Source organism: Anolis carolinensis, chromosome 1 (assembly GCF_035594765.1).
Source record: "Anolis carolinensis isolate JA03-04 chromosome 1, rAnoCar3.1.pri, whole genome shotgun sequence".
NCBI classification, from domain to species: Eukaryota; Metazoa; Chordata; class Lepidosauria; order Squamata; family Dactyloidae; genus Anolis; species Anolis carolinensis.
Window position 1 is genome coordinate 69,224,198 of NC_085841.1, and position 18,926 is coordinate 69,243,123.

Consider the following 18,926-nt stretch of genomic DNA (forward strand, 5'->3'; position numbering starts at 1 on the left):
CCATAAAACAATTAAGGCAATCTTATTATTTATCCTCTCAAAGAATGTTCAACAGTATATATCACCCAACCAGACTGCACTAATAACTCAGACATATTGAACACAGAATAAGCCCTAGTGTGTGCATTTAATATTTTAGGTCAACCCAATACAGGCAGGCCCCGAGTTCCAAACATCTGACTTACAAACGACTCATAGTTAAGAACTGGAATGAGACAACAAGAAGTGAGAGAAATCTACTCCTAGAAAGATAAATTCACTCCTGGAAGAGTTATCATAGGGAAAAGGTATCTTCACTGAAACTTTCTTACCAATCCTTATTTCCACAACAAGCCATTTTTCTTTCAAAATCCAATTCTCACAGGAACAGAAAGTGAGGGGAAATCTTCTGAACAGGGGAACAGACAGCAAAACACATACCACAGGGTGTTAACCCTTCCCTTGGATACCCAAAGCTGATATATTTATACACATAATAAAACTAAATATGTGTATGTGTATATGTGGCGGAGGTGCCCACATAAAGGCTCCTGCCTATATAAACCCACAGTGCTGAAGAGCCACCAAAAGCACTCCCTCCAATGACATTTCAGGTTATAGCGAGCGCCATGAACCTGTAGCCCAAACCCAGCCATTGTCCTCCCCAAACACTACGGCCCACCACCCAAGAAATGCTTTCATTCAGGGACAATTTCACCCTAGATTTTACGTGTTTCCTCCACCACAGGCAGGCATCAGTGTTCCTTGCTCTCTCCATTGGTGTGGAATTTGCATGACCTTCACACGCTGCCCCTCCCTTAACCCTTTCCTATTCTTTTCAACTCTGTCTGTATAACAAACAAAACAGAACTGAGCAGCAACTAAATATACTGGAGGAGTTTGGGGGACTGACTCCACATGATGGAAGTTGTAGTTCATCCTGCATCAAGACAGAGCAATGTGACCCCCACTGACAATTGACCTGGATCATATTTGGCACACAGAGCCCCCATGACCACAGAAAAATACTGGAGAGGTTTGGAGGAAATTCACCATGATTTATAGCCTTGTAGGTACTGGGATTTATAGTTCACCTGCAATAAAAGAGCACCCTGTACTCCACCAACAATGGCCCTGGACCTAATTTAGCACAAAGAACCCCCATGACCAACAAAAAAAAATGCAGGAGGGCTTTAGGGGAAATTACCTTGATTTATTGGAATTATAGTTCACCTACATCCAGAGAACCCCTGGTGGCACAGTGCGTTAAAGCACCGAGCTGCTGAACTTGCGGACCAAAAAAGGTCCCAGGTTCAAATCCCAGGAGCGAATGAGCGCCCGCTGTTAGCCCCAGCTCCTGCCAACCTAGCAGTTTGAAAACATGCAAATGTGAGTAGATCAATAGGTACCGCTCCGGCGGGAAAGTAACGGCGCTCCATGCAGTCATGCTGGCCACATGACCTGGAGATGTCTATGGACACAGAATAGAAATGGAGATGAGCACCAACCCCCGGTCACGACTGGACTTAACGTCAGGGGAAACCTTTACCTTTTTTTACATCCAGAGAGCACTGTGAACGCAAATAACAATGGATCTGCACCGAATTTGAAACACATATTCAATATTCACAAATTTGAATACTGGTGGATTTGGGTTGGAATTGGCATTGACATGTGTTAGTTGTAGGTACTGGGATTTATTGTTCACCTGCAATCAAAGAACACTCCGAACCCCACCAATGATAGACCTGGACCTAACTTGGCACACAGAACCCCCATGACCAACTGAACGTACTGGAGGGATCTGACAGAACTAACATACCATGGTGAGAGTTGTAATTCATCCTGCAGGGAGAGCATACTGAACCGCACCAATGACGGAGGCATCTAGAAAACATGTGTATACGTGTGTATGTGGCAAAAAATTGTATGCACGTGTGTATGTGGCAGCTTTCTAATTGCCTCCCACTTCCACAGGTCACTGTTACCCCCACAAATGACAGACCTGGACCAAACTTGGCACAGAGAATCCCCAAGACCCACTTTACATCCAGATGTGGTTTGGAGGTGGACAGACCACAGATGGTGGGATTTGCAGTACCTTCTCTCACTTCAAGAGACCACTGCAACCCCCACAAATGACGAACCTGGACAAAACTTGACACACAGACACCCCCCCCCCCACAATGACCAAGAGAACATACTGGAGCATTTTCAGGGACACTGGCCTTGATTTATGGGAGTTATAGTTCACCTGAAGTCAGAAAAAGTGACCCCCACTGGCAACAGACCGGGACTAATCTTGGCACACAGAAACCCCATGACCAACTGAACATACTGCAGGGATTTCTGGGAATTGGCCTTAACTTCCCCCCTGACCTTGATTTTGGGAGTTGTAGTTCACCTGCATCCACAGATAGTGACCCCCACCGACACTGGACTGGGACTAAACTTGGCACACAGACCCAGCATGGCCAACTGTGCATACAGGCACGGTTTGGGGGTGATTGCCTTGGGAATCTGGGAGTTGAAGTTTTCCCTAATCCAGAGAGCACTGAACCCAGCCAACAACGGATGTGAACCAAACTTAAGTGATATTACCTAACATCCCAAAATAACCAATGCCTTCTTCTAGTAAGCCAAGCACTACCAGGTCCCCAAGTTTTGGCGGGAGTTCCAATTTACAAATTAAATTCAACTTAAGAACAAACCTACAGAAACTATCTTGTTTGTAACTTGGGGACTGCCTGTACATGACAAAAATTTACTACCAACACATTTTACATCAGAAAATACATCCAGATAAACCATAAAGTCATCAATACAAACATCCCTTCTTACATCTTCATTTTTTCAGGTCAAATTTATTTTATGCCACAAGTAACGAAAGTGAAACCTAAGAATCACAAGTGACCCCAATCCATTTTCATTTTTATGTTTTGCAGCATTTCCCAAACCCCCCTCAGCTGGGCAGTTTGATAATGCTGTTCATCAACAAACTTATTTGGCAGTTGGTTGGGAGTGGGCTAGGGTGGAAGCAGCAATATGTGTGGTGGTTCCAAAGTTGAGAACCCTGACTTATTAAAGGATCAGAAAAGGTAAAGAGGACAACAAGAGAAGTCTAAGACATGCTAATTCCCTCTTGAAAATAGGGTGTTTTCCTTTCTTCTTGTGGCCTTGAAGTAACTTCCTGATTCAGGGGGAAAGTTAAACTGACTTTGCTAGCTGTTTGCAGATGAATGTATCTCTCAGCACCAAGTCAAAAGGAAAAGCTCTGTGGACATATTTTTTATGTACAGCTAGTTTGGGAATATAATTATAATGCTACCTATATTAAAGGTTTGTTCAAACAATTATTACAAAATATAGTTACTTTTGGGAATTTTTGTTACAAATAGAAATGCAAGATCACTAGAAAGAACATCTTCAGTTTTGTCAGTTTAGGATTAAGCAAAGGATAACTCAAGAATCATGCAAAGAACAGCTAAAACATAAGAAAAATACATACACGCATATTTATTGAATAGTCATACCCCCTCCCCTCCCACTTTTTAGAGCCTGGCTGCTTGGCCATCTATCCAGACAGATTTGGTTGTGTACTTGTGGCATGGAACAATAGGGTGCTGTTCCTGGGTTATACATGGCTGTTTCTATTAGCCACCTGCATGACCTTGGCTCTCAGTACAGTAGAGTCTCACTTACAGTAGAATGATATGCACAAGAAGTGGAAAAGGGGAAACATCACCAAAGAAGAATTCAAACGTATAGCCAACTCCTGTAGGGAAAAGGTTCGCAAGGCTAAAGCGCAAAATGAGCTCAGGCTTGCCAGGGACATAAAAACAACAAAAAAGGCTTTTTTTGCTTACGTTAGTAGAAAAAGGAAGAATAAGGAGGCGATAGGGCCACTGCAAGGAGAAGATTGGGTGATGGTGACGAGGGACAGGGAAAAGGCAGAACTACTTAATGCCTTCTTTGCCTCGGTCTTCTCACAAAAAGAAAGCCATCTTCAACCTCAGCAACATGGAATGGATGAAGGATTGGGGGAAGTCCAACCCCAAATAGGGAAACAAATTGTCCAGGAACACCTGGCCTCTTTAAACGAATTCAAGTCCCCAGGGCCAGATCAACTACATCCAAGAGTATTAAAGGAACTAGCGGAAGTTATTTCAGAACCACTAGCAATTATCTTCGAGAGTTCTTTGAGAACGGGAGAAGTCCCAGCAGACTGTAGGAGGGCGAATGTGGTCCCTATCTTCAAGAAGGGAAAAAAGAACAACCCAAACAATTACCTCAGCCTCACATCGATACAAGGCAAGATTCTGGAAAAGATCATTATGGAAGTGGTCTACGAACACTTAGAAACAAATGCGGTCATTGCTAATAGTCAACACGGATTTACCAAAAACAAGTCATGCCAGACTAATCTGATCTCTTTTTTCGATAGAGTTACGAGTTGGGTCGATACAGGGAATGCTGTGGATGTAACGTACCTGGATTTCAGTAAGGCCTTCGACAAAGTCCCCCACGACCTTCTGGCAAACAAACTAGCAAAATGCGGGCTAGACAAAACTACGGTTAGGTGGATCTGTAATTGGCTAAGCAAACGAACCCAAAGGGTGCCCACCAATGCGTCGTCTTCATCATGGAAAGAAGTGACAAGTGGAGTGCCGCAGGGCTCCGTCCTGGGCCCGGTTCTGTTCAACATCTTTATTAACGACTTAGACAAAGGGTTAGAAGGCACGATCATCAAGTTTGCAGACTACACCCAACTGGGAGGGATAGCTAACACTCCAGAAGACAGGAGCAGAATTCAAAACAATCTTGACAGACTAGAGAGATGGGCCGAAACTAATAAAATGAAGTTCAACAGGGACAAATGCAAGATACTTCACTTCGGCAGAAAAAATGGAATGCAAAGATACAAAATGGGGAACGCCTGGCTTGACAGCAGTGTGTGCAAAAAAGACCTTGGAGTCCTCATGGACAACAAGTTAAACATGAGCCAACAATGTGATGTGGCAGCTAAAAAAGCCAAAGGGATTCTGACCTGCATAAATAGGGGAATAGCGTTTAGATCCAGGGAAGTCATGCTCCCCCTCTATTCTGCTTTGGTCAGACCACACCTGGAATACTGTGTCCAATTTTGGGCACCGCAGTTGAAGGGAGATGTTGACAAGCTGCAAAGCGTCCAGAGGAGGGCGACTAAAACGATTAAGGGTCTGGAGAACCAGCCCTATGAGGAGCAGCTTAAAGAGCTGGGCATGTTTAGCCTGCAAAAGAGAAGGCTGAGAGGAGACATGATAGCCATGTACAAATATGTGAGGGGAAGTCATAGGGAGGAGGGAGCAAGCTTGTTTCTGCTGCCCTGGAGACTAGGACACGGAACAATGGCTTCAAACTACAGGAAAGGAGATTCCACCTGAACATCAAGAAGAACTTCCTCACTGTGAGAGCTGTTCAACAGTGGAACTCTCTCCCCCGGGCTGTGGTGGAGGCTCCTTCTTTGGAGGCTTTTAAGCAGAGGCTGGATGGCCATCTGTCGGGGGTGCTTTGAATGCGATTTCCTGCTTCTTAGCGGGGGGTTGGACTGGATGGCCCATGAGGTTTCTTCCAACTCTATTATTCTATGATTATCCAACATAAACAGGCCGGCAGAACACTGGATAAGCGAATATGTTGGATAATAAGGAGAGAATAAGAAAAAGCCTATTAAACATCAAAATAGGTTATGATTTTACAAATTAAGCACCAAAACATATTATACAACAAATTTGACAGAAAAAGTAGTTCATTACACATTATTGCTATGTAGTAATTACTGTATTTACGAATTTAGCACCAAAATATCACAATGCATTGAAAATATTGACTACAAAAATGTGTTGGACAATCCAGAATGTTGGATAAGTGAGACTCTACTGTATTTACATTCCTCTCAAGCACATCCATGTCCCAACAGCCAGTAGTAAGTTTTTGCCATTTACTAAACTGTACACGTGTTGTCAGCATACACCCAAAGAGGAATCACATGCATAACTTAGCAACATAATAATAATAATAATAATAATAATAATAATAATAATAATAAAACTTTATTTATACCCCGCCACCATCTCCCCGTGGGGACTCGGGGCGGCTCACAATGTTACAAAAGTAACAACGCAAATACATAAACAATACACACAGTTTAAAACACAAGAAGATGATAAAACAGAAGTTAAAACAAAGGTTTATACAACAGTAATAATATCAAACAACAGCTAATTCAATTCAGTCAACTTCAAAGGGGGGGGGGCACAAGTTCACAGTCAACTTCAAAGGTGGGGGGTTGTTCCCTGACACAAGTACACCACAAAACCTATCTGCACAGATGGCCATACAACAAGGTCTAACTACAGTAATGATGACATTCTGTTCCTGGTTTGAAAGTTTCTGCTCCTGTTTCATTACTTAATGTGAAAGTACTTGTTGAACCCCAGGAACTTCATTTTCTGCCACAAACTTCATTAAACACGTGAAGGACGAAGTTCCCCTTCCCAGGACAAAGTTTTTGCCTTCAACTCAAGTGTCATCTTCTTTTTAGGGACTGACCAATCAGGAACAAACCAGTGAACAAACTCAGACAAAAAATTATGTGATTTCCGAATGTAGAGACATGTGAAGATCCGGATATTCGGCTAAAAACTGCAATATTCCCGCACCTGGAAAAATTGCACTTTTTGATTTTGTAGCAACTGCTTCAGTGTTTAAAGGGAACAGTGTCTGGCCACCCTCCTGACTGCTGCAGGAGCTCCTGGGATAAAGGTACTGTCTGGACGTGCCCTCAGTTGTTGGAATTTTAAGCACAACTGAAGACCTATCTCTTCCACTAGGCCTAATCACTCTGTTTTAACTATGAATTTTAAAATCACATTCTAGGTGTTTATTGTGTTTTAAATTTTTGTTCCATGTATTTTAGTATGTGTATGTATTAATATGTGCTTTTAAGTAATGTATTTTAGAATAATGATGTATTTTAACTATGTTGTGCCCCACCTTGAGCAGTAAGGACAGGCAGATAATAATACAAATTATATAATGCTTGCCTTAACAATGAAATAACATTGGTTAATACTTCTTTGCCCCATGCAAAGGATCGTTACCTTGACGTGGTGCTGGGGCTTGACCGCTTCGATGATGCCATGAGCTATACCGTGCAGGGCCACCCAAGATGGGAAAGTCATGGCAGAGAGGTCAGACTAGATACGATCCCTGGGGAAAGTAATGGCAACCCACCCCAGTATTCTTGCCAAGAAAACTACATGGATCAGTACAACCAGAGAAATGTGGGTATACCATCGGAAGATAGGACTCCCAGGTTGGAAGATGGTCAAAATGCTACTGGGGAGGAGCAGAGGACTAGTCCAACTAGCCCTAGATGTGATGACACAGTTAGCTCAAAGCTGAAAGGAAGGCTAACAGCCGACGGTGCTGGAGGTGAACGACAAATCCGATGTTCTAAAGATCAACACAATATAGGAACCTGGAATGTAAGATCTATGTGTCAGGGGCAAACTGGACGTGGTTATCGGTGAGATGTCAAGATTAAAGACAGACATTCTGGGAGTCAGTGAACTGAAATGGACTGGAATGGGCCACTTCACAAAAGATGACCACCAAATCTACTACTGCGGACAAGAGGAACACAGAAGAAATGGAGTAGCCTTCATAGTTAATAATAAAGTTGCGAAAGCAGTGATTGGATACAACCCAAAAAATGATAGAATGATCTCAATTCGAGTTCAAGGCAAGCCATTTAACATCACAGTGATCCGAATATACACCCCAACCACAGCTGCTGAAAAAGCAGAATTAGATAAATTCTATGAGGATCTGCAGCACCTACTGGATAACACACCAAAAAGAGACATTATTCTCATTATAGGAGATTAGAATGCTAACGTAGACAGTCAAATGACAACAGAGATCACAGGCAAGCATGGTCTGGGACAACCAAACGAAGCAGGACGTAGGCTGATAGAATTTTGCTAGATATAACTACAACTCCAATATGCAAGTCCCATCGTGCCGGGTCGATCCCCCTCCAAACATTGCGAGGGTGTAAAGTAGATGATGGGGACTCTATGTCCAGTTCCGTCACTTGTGGGCATGGCAGTGATCTGTGGGAGCTGAAGCGATTGAAAGTACCCTGAAATCCCATAATCTGTGGCCCATCATCCCCAAACGGCACCAGGACATAAAATGGGACATTGGGGTTATGTGTGGCAAGTTTAGTCCAGGTCCGTCCTTCCTGACAGTCACAGTGGCCTGCGAAAGTCATTTGAGAAAGGCATTGTTTTCCTGTGTTCCAAGTTTAGTCTAGGTCTAGGGTCAGTGGGGTTCAGTGGGGGCAGGTGAACTACAACTCCCATATGCAAGTCCATCAAACATGGTCCATCCCACTCCAAACAGTGCCCGGATGTATAGTAGGCCATGGGGACTGTATGTGTCAAGCCTGTTAAAGTGAGAAGGCCGAAGCCTGCTGGTGGTAGTTTTTTGCCTCAGTAAAAACTGAGGGGGGGGGGAGTAAACCATCCTTAAGAGGAAAGATTAAAAAGATAGTCATTATTTTCTCTTTAATCTGCTGTGAATAGTACTGTGTCCCAATGAGCCAGGGAAAAGCTGCCTTCTTTGGAACAATATTGAGGAGGGAAGATGGCGTCCTCTTTTGGGGCCTAGCAGGCTGCAAAGGCCGAGACATGTCAGTAGAAGCGCTGAAGGGGGGTGAGGTGAGGGGGTAGAAGTTTTCATAAACATACCCACAACCATTGTTTAAAAGGAAGCATTAAAACATAATTATATTCCATCATTAGTTAGATTCAGAATGCTGTGAATGTGTGAGTGAACTGTAATTCCTAGCACTCAAAGTTTTTTATTATCCGTATGCACAGTTGGCCATGTTGGGTCTATTTGGTCCAGATCCGTTGTCAGTGGGTTCATGGGTCCTAGGGGTTATGTGTGTCAAGTTTGGTCCAGGTCCGGCCTTCCTGGTGGTCCCAGTGGTATTTTTGATTACAAAAGTATAGGCCGAAGGCTGTTAATGTACCAAAGCTAGCGTCATTCTGAGGAGAGAGAGTAGGCCGAAGCCTGCTGGTAGTAGTTTTTGCCTCAGGGGTCCCAGTGGCCTGTGAAAGTGGCGGCCAATCAGAAAGCTGGCCCATATTCCGGCTGGCCAATCAGAAAGCTGGCACATATTCCGCCCGGCCAATCAAAATGCTGGCACATACACACATACATATATAGATTCTAAAGCCTTCGACTGTGTGGATCATAATAAACTGTGGCATGTTCTTGGCGGTATGGGGATACCAAGTCACCTTGTCTGTCTCCTGAGAAATCTGTATAAAGGCCAAGCAGCCACAGTAAGAACAGATAATGGAACAACAGACTGGTTCAAGATTGGGAAAGGAGTACGGCAGGGCTGCATACTTTCACCCTACCTATTCAACTTGGACACAGAACATATCATGTGACGTGCAGGGCTTGACAATTCCAAGGCCGAAGTTAAAATTGCTGGAAGAAACATTAACAACCTTAGGTATGCAGATGATACCACTCTGATGGCCAAAAGTGAGGAAGAGCTGAGGAGCCTTATCACCAAGGTGAAAGAATAATGTGCAAAAGCTGGGTTGCAGTTAAGCGTCAAGAAAACCAAGATCATGGCAACTACACCTACTGATAATTGGCAAATAGAAGGAGAAAACGTGGAGGCAGTGACAGACTTTATATTTCTAGGTGCGAAGGTCACTGCAGATGAAGACTGGAGCCAGGAAATCAGAAGACGTTTACTTCTTGGGAGGAGAGCAATGGCCAATCTTGATAAAATAGTCAAGAGTAGAGACATCACACTGGCAACGAAGGTCCGCATAGTCAAAGCAATGGTGTTCCCCATAGTAACCTATGGTTGTGAGAGCTGGACCATAAGGAAGGCTGAACGAAGGATGATAGATGCTTTTGAATTGTGCTGTTAGAGGAAAAGGCTGAGAGGACTGCAGGAAGTTCCAACCAGTCCATCATCCAGGAAATAATGCCCGGCTGCTCACTGGAGGGAAGGATATTAGAGGTAAAGTTGAAGTATATTGGCCACATCATGAGAAGACAGGAAAGCTTAGAAAAGATCACGATGCTGGGGAAAATGGAAGGAAAAAGGAAGAGAGGCCAACCAAGGGCAAGATGGATGGACGGTATCATTGAAGTGACTGGCCTGACCTTGAAGGAACTGGGGGCGGCGACGGCTGACAGGGAGCTCTGGCATGGACTGGTCCATGAGGTCACGAAGAGTCGGAAACAACTATGCGATTGAGCAGCAGCAGAATACTTCTTTGACAATTTTTCTAATGTGTTTTAACATGACACTGACACAGTATTAGCAAATTGGATTTCTACTCAAAGACATGGTTTTCTTTCATATAAAAGACAAACCATAAAGAAATATCTGTTTATTTAAACAGAACATCTGAAATGTGTCATAACTGGAGAAATACTGGTATCAAGCAATAAATAAGAACTTTATCAATGGGAGCTATTATCACAAAAATTGACAATTCTAACACAATTGTACCAGAATCTCACAAGCATAAACACTACCTAGTATTCTATTTTGTCAAATTTGGCACCAAGAGATAACCCTCAAAAGGAAGCATTCACTTACTAGTGGGGCCTAAGAACCTGAACTATATTTACCAGACTGACTTGGAAACGTTTCAGAAGCACCTACCTGTCTCAAGTAGATACTGTATTGCTTTTAAACTCTACTAAAAAAGGTAAACGTTTTGACAAGATACAAAATTTGAAAGCATGGTCAATTTGCTAACTTTTCTGTAAGCGTGAACAGTAGTTCTCTTAGGCTGAATTTGAGTCTATAACGGGGGAGACAGAAGGGTCTACTGCAAGCCAATTATGACATTCATTTATCCCTAATTACATGTTGTTTCTCATACCGCTATCCTATGTTTACTTATCAGTTTCACTGAATATAATAGTGGTTACTTCTGGGTAAATGTGAAATTATTCCATTTATTAAAATGCACGGAATATATATTTCACAAAGCTGTTTCAACCAGTTACCAATATTATCTACAGATTTTTTTTTTTAAAAAATGATCATATAAATGATTTTCTTTTAAAACTGTAATCTTAAAGTTTAAAAACTCATTCTCTTCTTCATTCTCTCATTTTTTTTTGTTTTATTCTCTCTTGTTGAAATAAGCCTCATTTTTTAATCAGAATACTAATTTAAATAGGAATATGAACAAGTATTCTACAGACTGGCTCCTTTCTTCTAGTTCAAAACTACAAAAGTTGCAGAGATGTTCAAACAATAGCAAAACTGATAAGCCTCATTACCACCAGAGTAAACTACCATCGTAAGTACATTTATAGAAGCCTCATTAATTTACTAACCACACTGGTCTGCAGCAGCTATCTACCATACTGGAAACAAACAGACGAGAAATCAGGATGTGATAGAAGATCTCGTAACTGTAACAATTACAAAAATTGACAGCAAAAAAACAAACTGGACTTGCTGACAGAGTAGAAAATTTAATTGACTTCATCCCTTGCACAACATTCTCCTAATATCTCTGGTCCCAATATACTATATTGCCAGATAACACAAACCCAGAGTCTCCTCTCTACTGTTCTATGGCACTACCTCTCAATTCATTGCTATCAGTCTCCTTGCTGATATTTCTTCACTGCTGCTAATCTGATAAATTACCTTATAATTATTGCTATGTTAAACTGAAAGCAGTATAAATGTTATCTTCTTCTAGAAAAACAACAGTAAGCAACATTAAACCTCAATGATTATCAAGTATATTTACAATTTGTTTAATAAATAAGAAGGAACATGTTTCCTTAAGTCTTACACACATTTATGTCCAGAGTGTGCAAATGTTAGCAACACAGTAGAGCATTTTAATTTCCTGAGATTATGCTTTAGTAACTAACAAAACTGTAATGCCTGCAGGTTTAATTAAAATAAATACTGAATTAACCTAAAACACCTCCTGGAAAAAAACTTTGTTGAATATTCAAATGAGTATTATCTCACCTTTCTTTGGGACTCAGCTGGAGCTTTTATTTATATGACCTATAATGTTTGATGTTAACAGACAATTTCAGATTCCATTATCTCAGTACAGTATTTAGAATCTAAAGAGTTGGTAACAAAAACGGGGGGAGGGGGCTTATAAACTTTTTGCTGGGTACAAATTCCCAGGATACATGAATGTAAACAGAAAGGAGGTCTTCAGCAGAAAGTCTTCAGCTACAACTTAATAAATCGGTGTTGTTTTACACTGAAAACCTTAACAACATATAATAATAATAATAATAATAATAATAATAATAATAATAATAATAATAATAAAAACAAGAACAACTTTTTTCTTATACCCCGCTCCACCTCCCCGAAGGGACTCGGGGCAGTTTAGATGGGGACCAAGCCAAGCTTATGTAATAACATAATTAAAAACATACAACAGGTAAACAGTATAATTAAAACCAGAAAGGTAAAAACATCATAAAGTACGTCAACTGACATCAACAACCAGTGGCCGGAAAAAGTGGGGATATTCAGATTCAAGAGGGCAGGGCAAGGGCTTGTGCAAAATGTAGACTATAGGGCTAGGCTGTGAATAAAATGCTAGAAAAACCAAAGCAATAAATTAGGGCTGGGCAGATCTAATCAGCAGTTAAACCAATATTCAAAAACACATTGGAACATCCAGGTTTTCAAGTCTTTACAGAAGGTGGACAGAGTGGGGGCTAATCTTATCTCCCTGGGGGGAGAGTTCCAGAGACTGGGGGCCACCACTGAGAAGGCCCTCTCCCTTGTCCCCATCAACCGTGCTTGTGACGGAGGCGGGAACGCGAGAAGGGCCTCCCCAGAAGATCTTAGAGTTCACACCGGTTCACAGAGGGAGATATGGTCACAAAGGTAAGCAGGACCCAAACCGTTTAGGGCTTTATAGTAATAACTTGCACTTTGAATTGGGACCGGAAACAGTGGAGCTGCTTCAGTAAAGGCGTCATCCGTTCCCTGTAACTAGCTCCAGTTAACAACCTGGCTGCCGACCTTTGCATCAGTTGCAGTTTCCAGGCCATCTTCAAAGGCAGCCCCACATAGAGTGTGTTGCAGTAATCCAATCTGGATGCAACTAAGGCATGGACCACCATGGCCAAGTGAGGATTCTCACGGTACACGGTCGCAGCTGGCGCACAAGTTTTAACTGTGCAAAGGTCTTCCCAGCCACTGCCATTACCTGAGTATCAAGCGTCGGCGCTGAGTCCAGGAGGACCCCTAAGCTGCGGACTTCAAATACTTTTGCTGAAGTATTTAATGCCCAGTTTATTCTACAATATTTTTAAAATATCTTTTAAATTGAAACAATTATATAACATACTATTTCCACCTTCAAGCTCAGCTATTTGGTCCAATATACTTATTTAAGTGATCAGATGTAGATGCAAATCACCATCTTCCTTTTAAAAAGAACAGGTTAGACAATCTCTAATAGGTTGAGCGACCTAGAATGTGTCTATGTCCACTGGACCTTAATCCAATAGTACTGTAATCACTATACTGATTAAAAATACTATGTGACAGTAAAACAATAAAGCACATAATTCATGGCAATTTCCCTTCCCAGGTTTTATTTATTTATTGTGTCAGAAGCAAACCAAGGGTACAAGTTGTGGTGTATTTGAAAACACAAAGTTAAAAGCAGGCTGAAGCCCACCAATCCCAAACTCCTGAACTGCTCTGGAGAGTTGGGACCAAATAGTACTCACTGGAAGGAGGTTGAACTACCAAATACCACCTCTTTCCCCACCACTGACTATAATGCCCATTAGTTTTCCTACCCAGCCACCGGTTTTGTTGGGACAGGTACCATATAGTCATCTTCTAAAAATCAATTCTATCCGTGCAAAGATAATTTAGGAACATGTATATCTTGCCTGTCAAAATCCTGCATTAGCATCTCCATATCCAATCACCAGTTTATACTTGAATGTCTTAACATATCTCTGCATGGCAGGAGGTTGCAAAGGATAACCCATGTGGTATCTTTCAACTCTATGATTCTATGATTCTATATCCCAAATCCACCTTTCAAGTGCACTTTGCAATTATGCCTCCTTGCCAGCTAAAATCATCTCACAAATACCTGCCACCCCATTCTGCTATATGTCACCTCTTCTATTGTCTTTTGTTACTCGTTCACTCTTTCCCCTGGACTGCAATTGCTGTTAAATTGCTAATCCCATACTCATTCATAGCTGTGTTGCTGGCTTAAATGGAACAGAGGAGGATGCTGACAATGCACATAACCGCATTTGTACACAAGGTCTTTCCTGGCCCTGAAATATCTATGTTTTGTTCTTCTATGGTCCCAACAGTACATATTCTGAGAGGCCTGACAGGATTACATGGTTAAATGATTTACTTCTATTCCCACCCTCAATAACCTATTACTTTTTAATGTATTTTATAAAAGCTGCACTTAGCATAATGAACTCCCACTCAACCTTTAAATTGCCATATCTGCCCACTCCAACTTCAGTAGAACAAGCTGCCATGGTTCCTTCAGTGATTCCTGTACTTACTTCACTTAAAACAGCAAATACTTCAGCAGCCATAGATATTACAAAGTCAACTTGCACAACTCTTTGCACTGATTTCACTGTAATAAAAGCAGAAGTCCCCTCCTTTCCTTCAATATTTAGGACCTGGGAAGAGAAAGTCTCCAAAGTTAAGTATGACATCAGAAGCTAACTGCAACATTCATCTCAGGGGAGCACAAACTGTGTATGACTTCCAAAGCTTATAAAATCAATAGTATACTTAAATAACCAAAAGGATAGTTACAAATTTAATGTTGACTGGATTTTTTTCAAAGCTGTTGGTGACTGATTAGAACTTGTGAAAAATCATCAGAAAATTTCATTCATCCATAAGATAACTGCACTTTTTCCATGGACTTTATTCTCAAAATAGTTTTATCCAAGCATGCACCCTGTTGCTTTGTATTAGTAACTCTCTGTTCTCATAACCCTAACTTGAAGACTTCTGGAAATAATAAAATACAGAAGGGATGAAACCATGCAGCTTGCACTGATATCAGCAAAAGGAAATAAGAGAAATGCAGTAAGATCTCAGCTTCAATCTTAGGTTAATAAAATGAAAATCTTAATACAACAATATAACCCTTTCTGTCTGTATAAAATTAAGTGATTTGAATTCATTTAAGTTATTTTTCAAGGCACAGAAGCGACACTGGGATTAACTCATGTCTTAGCATAATACAGATGCTCTATGGTGCACCTAAGTGAGACTTTTATTTAAAAATTTCCAGATAGTTGTGCATGAGCAGATATCCACAAATGAAAGAGAGATAGCCAATAGATAGCAGATCCTTTTCTCCCTCTTCTGACAATCTATAGTGTCTGTGTTAGCTGTGGAAAAAGAAAACTCATTTTCTCTACAACCAATACAGAATTAAAGTGGACTCAGGAAGGACAAAATGCTCCTTCTCTTTTTGCCAATTCACTAGGTGTTGGTTTTCATAGTTGTCTTGAATAAGACAACAACAACAACAATTTTATTTCTTACCCACCTCTTGTTGTAGCTCAAGGTGGGTTACAACATAGCTTAAGACTAGAGTTTGGCTTTTCCACATAGGCTGAAGTACACTTGGAAGCTGATGGAAATGTCAGCTAGTAGTTTCTTATAGACTCCTAATTTTAGAAATATATGCTGTTTTTTAAAAATAATATAATTACAACCATGGTTGATGAAGGAAAACACAGAAAGAACACACAGAACAACTAGGAAGGTGGAATCAGTAGAATGTTGCACATTCACGCTGACCTCCAACTGACAAGAGTTCTTCCTTCACCCTGGACTTCCCACAGATATATATAAACCTTCCTTGCTGAGTTTCTCCATACCTCACAACCTCTGAGGATGCCTACCATAGATGTGGGCGAAACGTCAGGAGAATACTTCTAGAACATGGCCATACAGCCCGGAAAACATACAACAACCCCACTTATATCATATTTTGCTTCATCACAATACGGACTCCAGTGGACTACCAGTCCTATCCCCTTTTCCAGTGAAATTTAAAAAGTAACTAGTTTACTGACAGTAATCTTATATCATCTCAAGTCAGGATTGTAATTTTTTCACATCCTGCAATTTCAAGAAATATACAAAACATGTTTAAGAAACCCAGTTTCAAACATTAGAACCTCATTCTGCAGATTATCAGTCTAAAAACGAGAGCATTCAAGGCAAAGAGGTACACAATCTGGACTGTCCCGGTCTAGCTGCCTAACCTAGAAATGTGGACACACTTCCACTTCACAAACACAGTGAGTCATCTTTATATGCCAGTAGACTAAGATACCTATATGATGCGTTTAGCATCCCCAAGTGAGGGGAGATTGGGTGTGCATTGGGTGTGTCTACACAGATCATTCTTCCAGCCTATACAAGATGTGTTTCAACATTCAGGCCTAATGCTAAAAGTACATGTGAAATGATTTCAAGTATTTAAACCAAAGAGGGTGGGGACATATAATTGTTTTGGAGTTTTTGTAAAACTACTACAAATAGAATCTTCCTACAGTCATCATAATCTGTTGCAGAGTTTACCAGGTTAGTATACCATGTGTCTGTCTCAATGTAAATGTGGTCCTAAACAAGATGTATTAAATAGTGGCTTTCTACTAGGTTCAGGCAGTTTCCTTTATGTAGGACTGGGGTTCCTATTTTAAAAAAATAAAATAAAAAAGCTTCTGGGACTTTTTAGAACAGTGTGCAGTATAGCATGAAAGACTACCATGGACTAAGGAAATCAGTAAAAGTACCTACATACAGCATATAAAATATCTACCATGTTTTAAATAGTTAAAAAATTATATTCCATAACATTATATATTGTAGCATTTCTGTTAAATGTTTGATACTGTTCTATAATTATCTCAACAACTTAAAACCAAAAGCATAGTAGAAAGTCTTTTCAGAGCTATATTTTGAATTAAAATTCTAATTCAAATGGAAACCTTGCTTCCAACCTACATAACATTTTGCACTGGAGCTCCAGTATTTTAACTTTACTTAAATGAGGCGGGGGGGGGGGGGGGGGGGGAGTATATCTGAACACGTTTTCCCATTCAGCAATTGTTATATGTATGTTGACAATTTAGGGTAACATAAGCCAATCATTATGATTTAATAACTTGCAGAAGCTTGTGGAAAAGTAAAGTATGCTCTATTTTAAAATCATGCTTTTAGAATACTGTACTTACATATCTCACACATTATTATATATTAATATCAACTGTTCATTAATGGGAACTGTGGTAACTGCTACCACATATATGTGAAATGTCGTATTTTAATTAAAAAATTAAAAGATTCAGTAAAAAAACAGGCCCAAATCCAATTTTCTTTCCCAAATAGCATAAACCCAAGGAATACATTTCTGAACATTAAATCTATGAGTCTCTTCTAATTGAATTGCCAACTAAATTTAGGATAGACCGCAACAAATATAAGCAACATTACTTGACTAAATCCAACTTTCAACTAGAGACATACCACATACTGCCTTAATAAACTACTTAACAATTTGCATCTATTCTAGATGAGACTAACAATTAGTTTTATCCCTTTGTAGAGTAAAGTATCCTATTTGAAGCAATGTAAAACACATTTTTAAAAACTAAAGTTTCCAAATGTCTTGGCATTATTTTTAGTATCAAGAACAAATAAAGATGCCTGCAGACTATAATGCCATGTAGAACGTCGATTATCACTAAACAGGTTAAGTCTGTAGAAGTGTGGACACCTTAATACCATTTCTGTTTTAGTAAGCAGACATTGATAAACATTCAGTTCCGATTTTCATGTTGTAGAATGTAGAGTGATGGGAATGGATCATGCAAAATTGAAAACCTGCATACTACAAATCAAGATGCAGAATTCCTGTAAGAATGCTGCACAACTACACAAAGCCAGAAATTACAGTAAGTGTGTTTCCAAAACTGATTAATATGTTACCTGAAAATGTCTTTGAAGAAAATCTGCATTTCTGATTACTTTCTAGGGAAAAACCTGCTTTGTTCTGAAATGTGTAGACTGTGACCTTTATTTGCCTAAATTTCCTTTTGATGCTTAAAGATCAGAACTCAACCTATATCATGCAATGGTGCTATATAAATAAATGTTGATAACGGTGACTATACAAGGCTTCAAGCCTCACATTTTTATTCACAACCGATATTTGTCTGCTTACCTGTTACACAAAACGTATCAATTGAAAAATAAGGAGATTTTTAGGGTCATTTGTTAAATAAACCAGTTTAATGCTCACAAACTTCTACAGGTATAAGAAAACCAGGCCAAAGAAGAACAGGAAATACTATATTCACCACTACAGGTGGTACTTCTAAGAAAATGCGAAAAATTGAAATCTCTACTCACATAATATTTGTTTTGGAATTACAAGCGGCTAATAAGAACCCATAATTCATAATACAATTTAGTATTTTAAGAGGAGATCTGTAAAATATCAGTTTCTGGATCACTGTTCTTGCCTGAATTTAAAAAACACATTTAAATCTGATGTTAAAAATTTAGTCTTCCAGACTGGTCTGAGAAGAGTGAATTCTCAGAATGTAATTCCTTGGATTTCCAGCTGCTGTCTCTTTTGTGTTCACTCATTTCATTCTTTGGGGGGTTGTTTGCAGTGAATTTGTGAATCTACATCAGTTCTCTTTTTTTAAGGCATAGGTTTGCTGCTCTAACCTTCTTTTTAAAGGCCTAATTTATGTTTGTTTCTAATGTTACGGTGCAAAAGTGCCATACCATACACAAAAACAAAAAAGCA

General features: G+C 40.2%; 1 protein-coding gene across 6 annotated transcripts in view; it reads right to left on the reverse strand.

Annotated features, from left to right (window-relative positions):
* The window catches only part of qki (QKI, KH domain containing RNA binding), a 183,095-nt gene that overhangs the window by 159,899 nt on the left and 4,270 nt on the right, over positions 1–18,926 (reverse strand). The gene's annotated exons all lie outside the window — the stretch shown is intronic.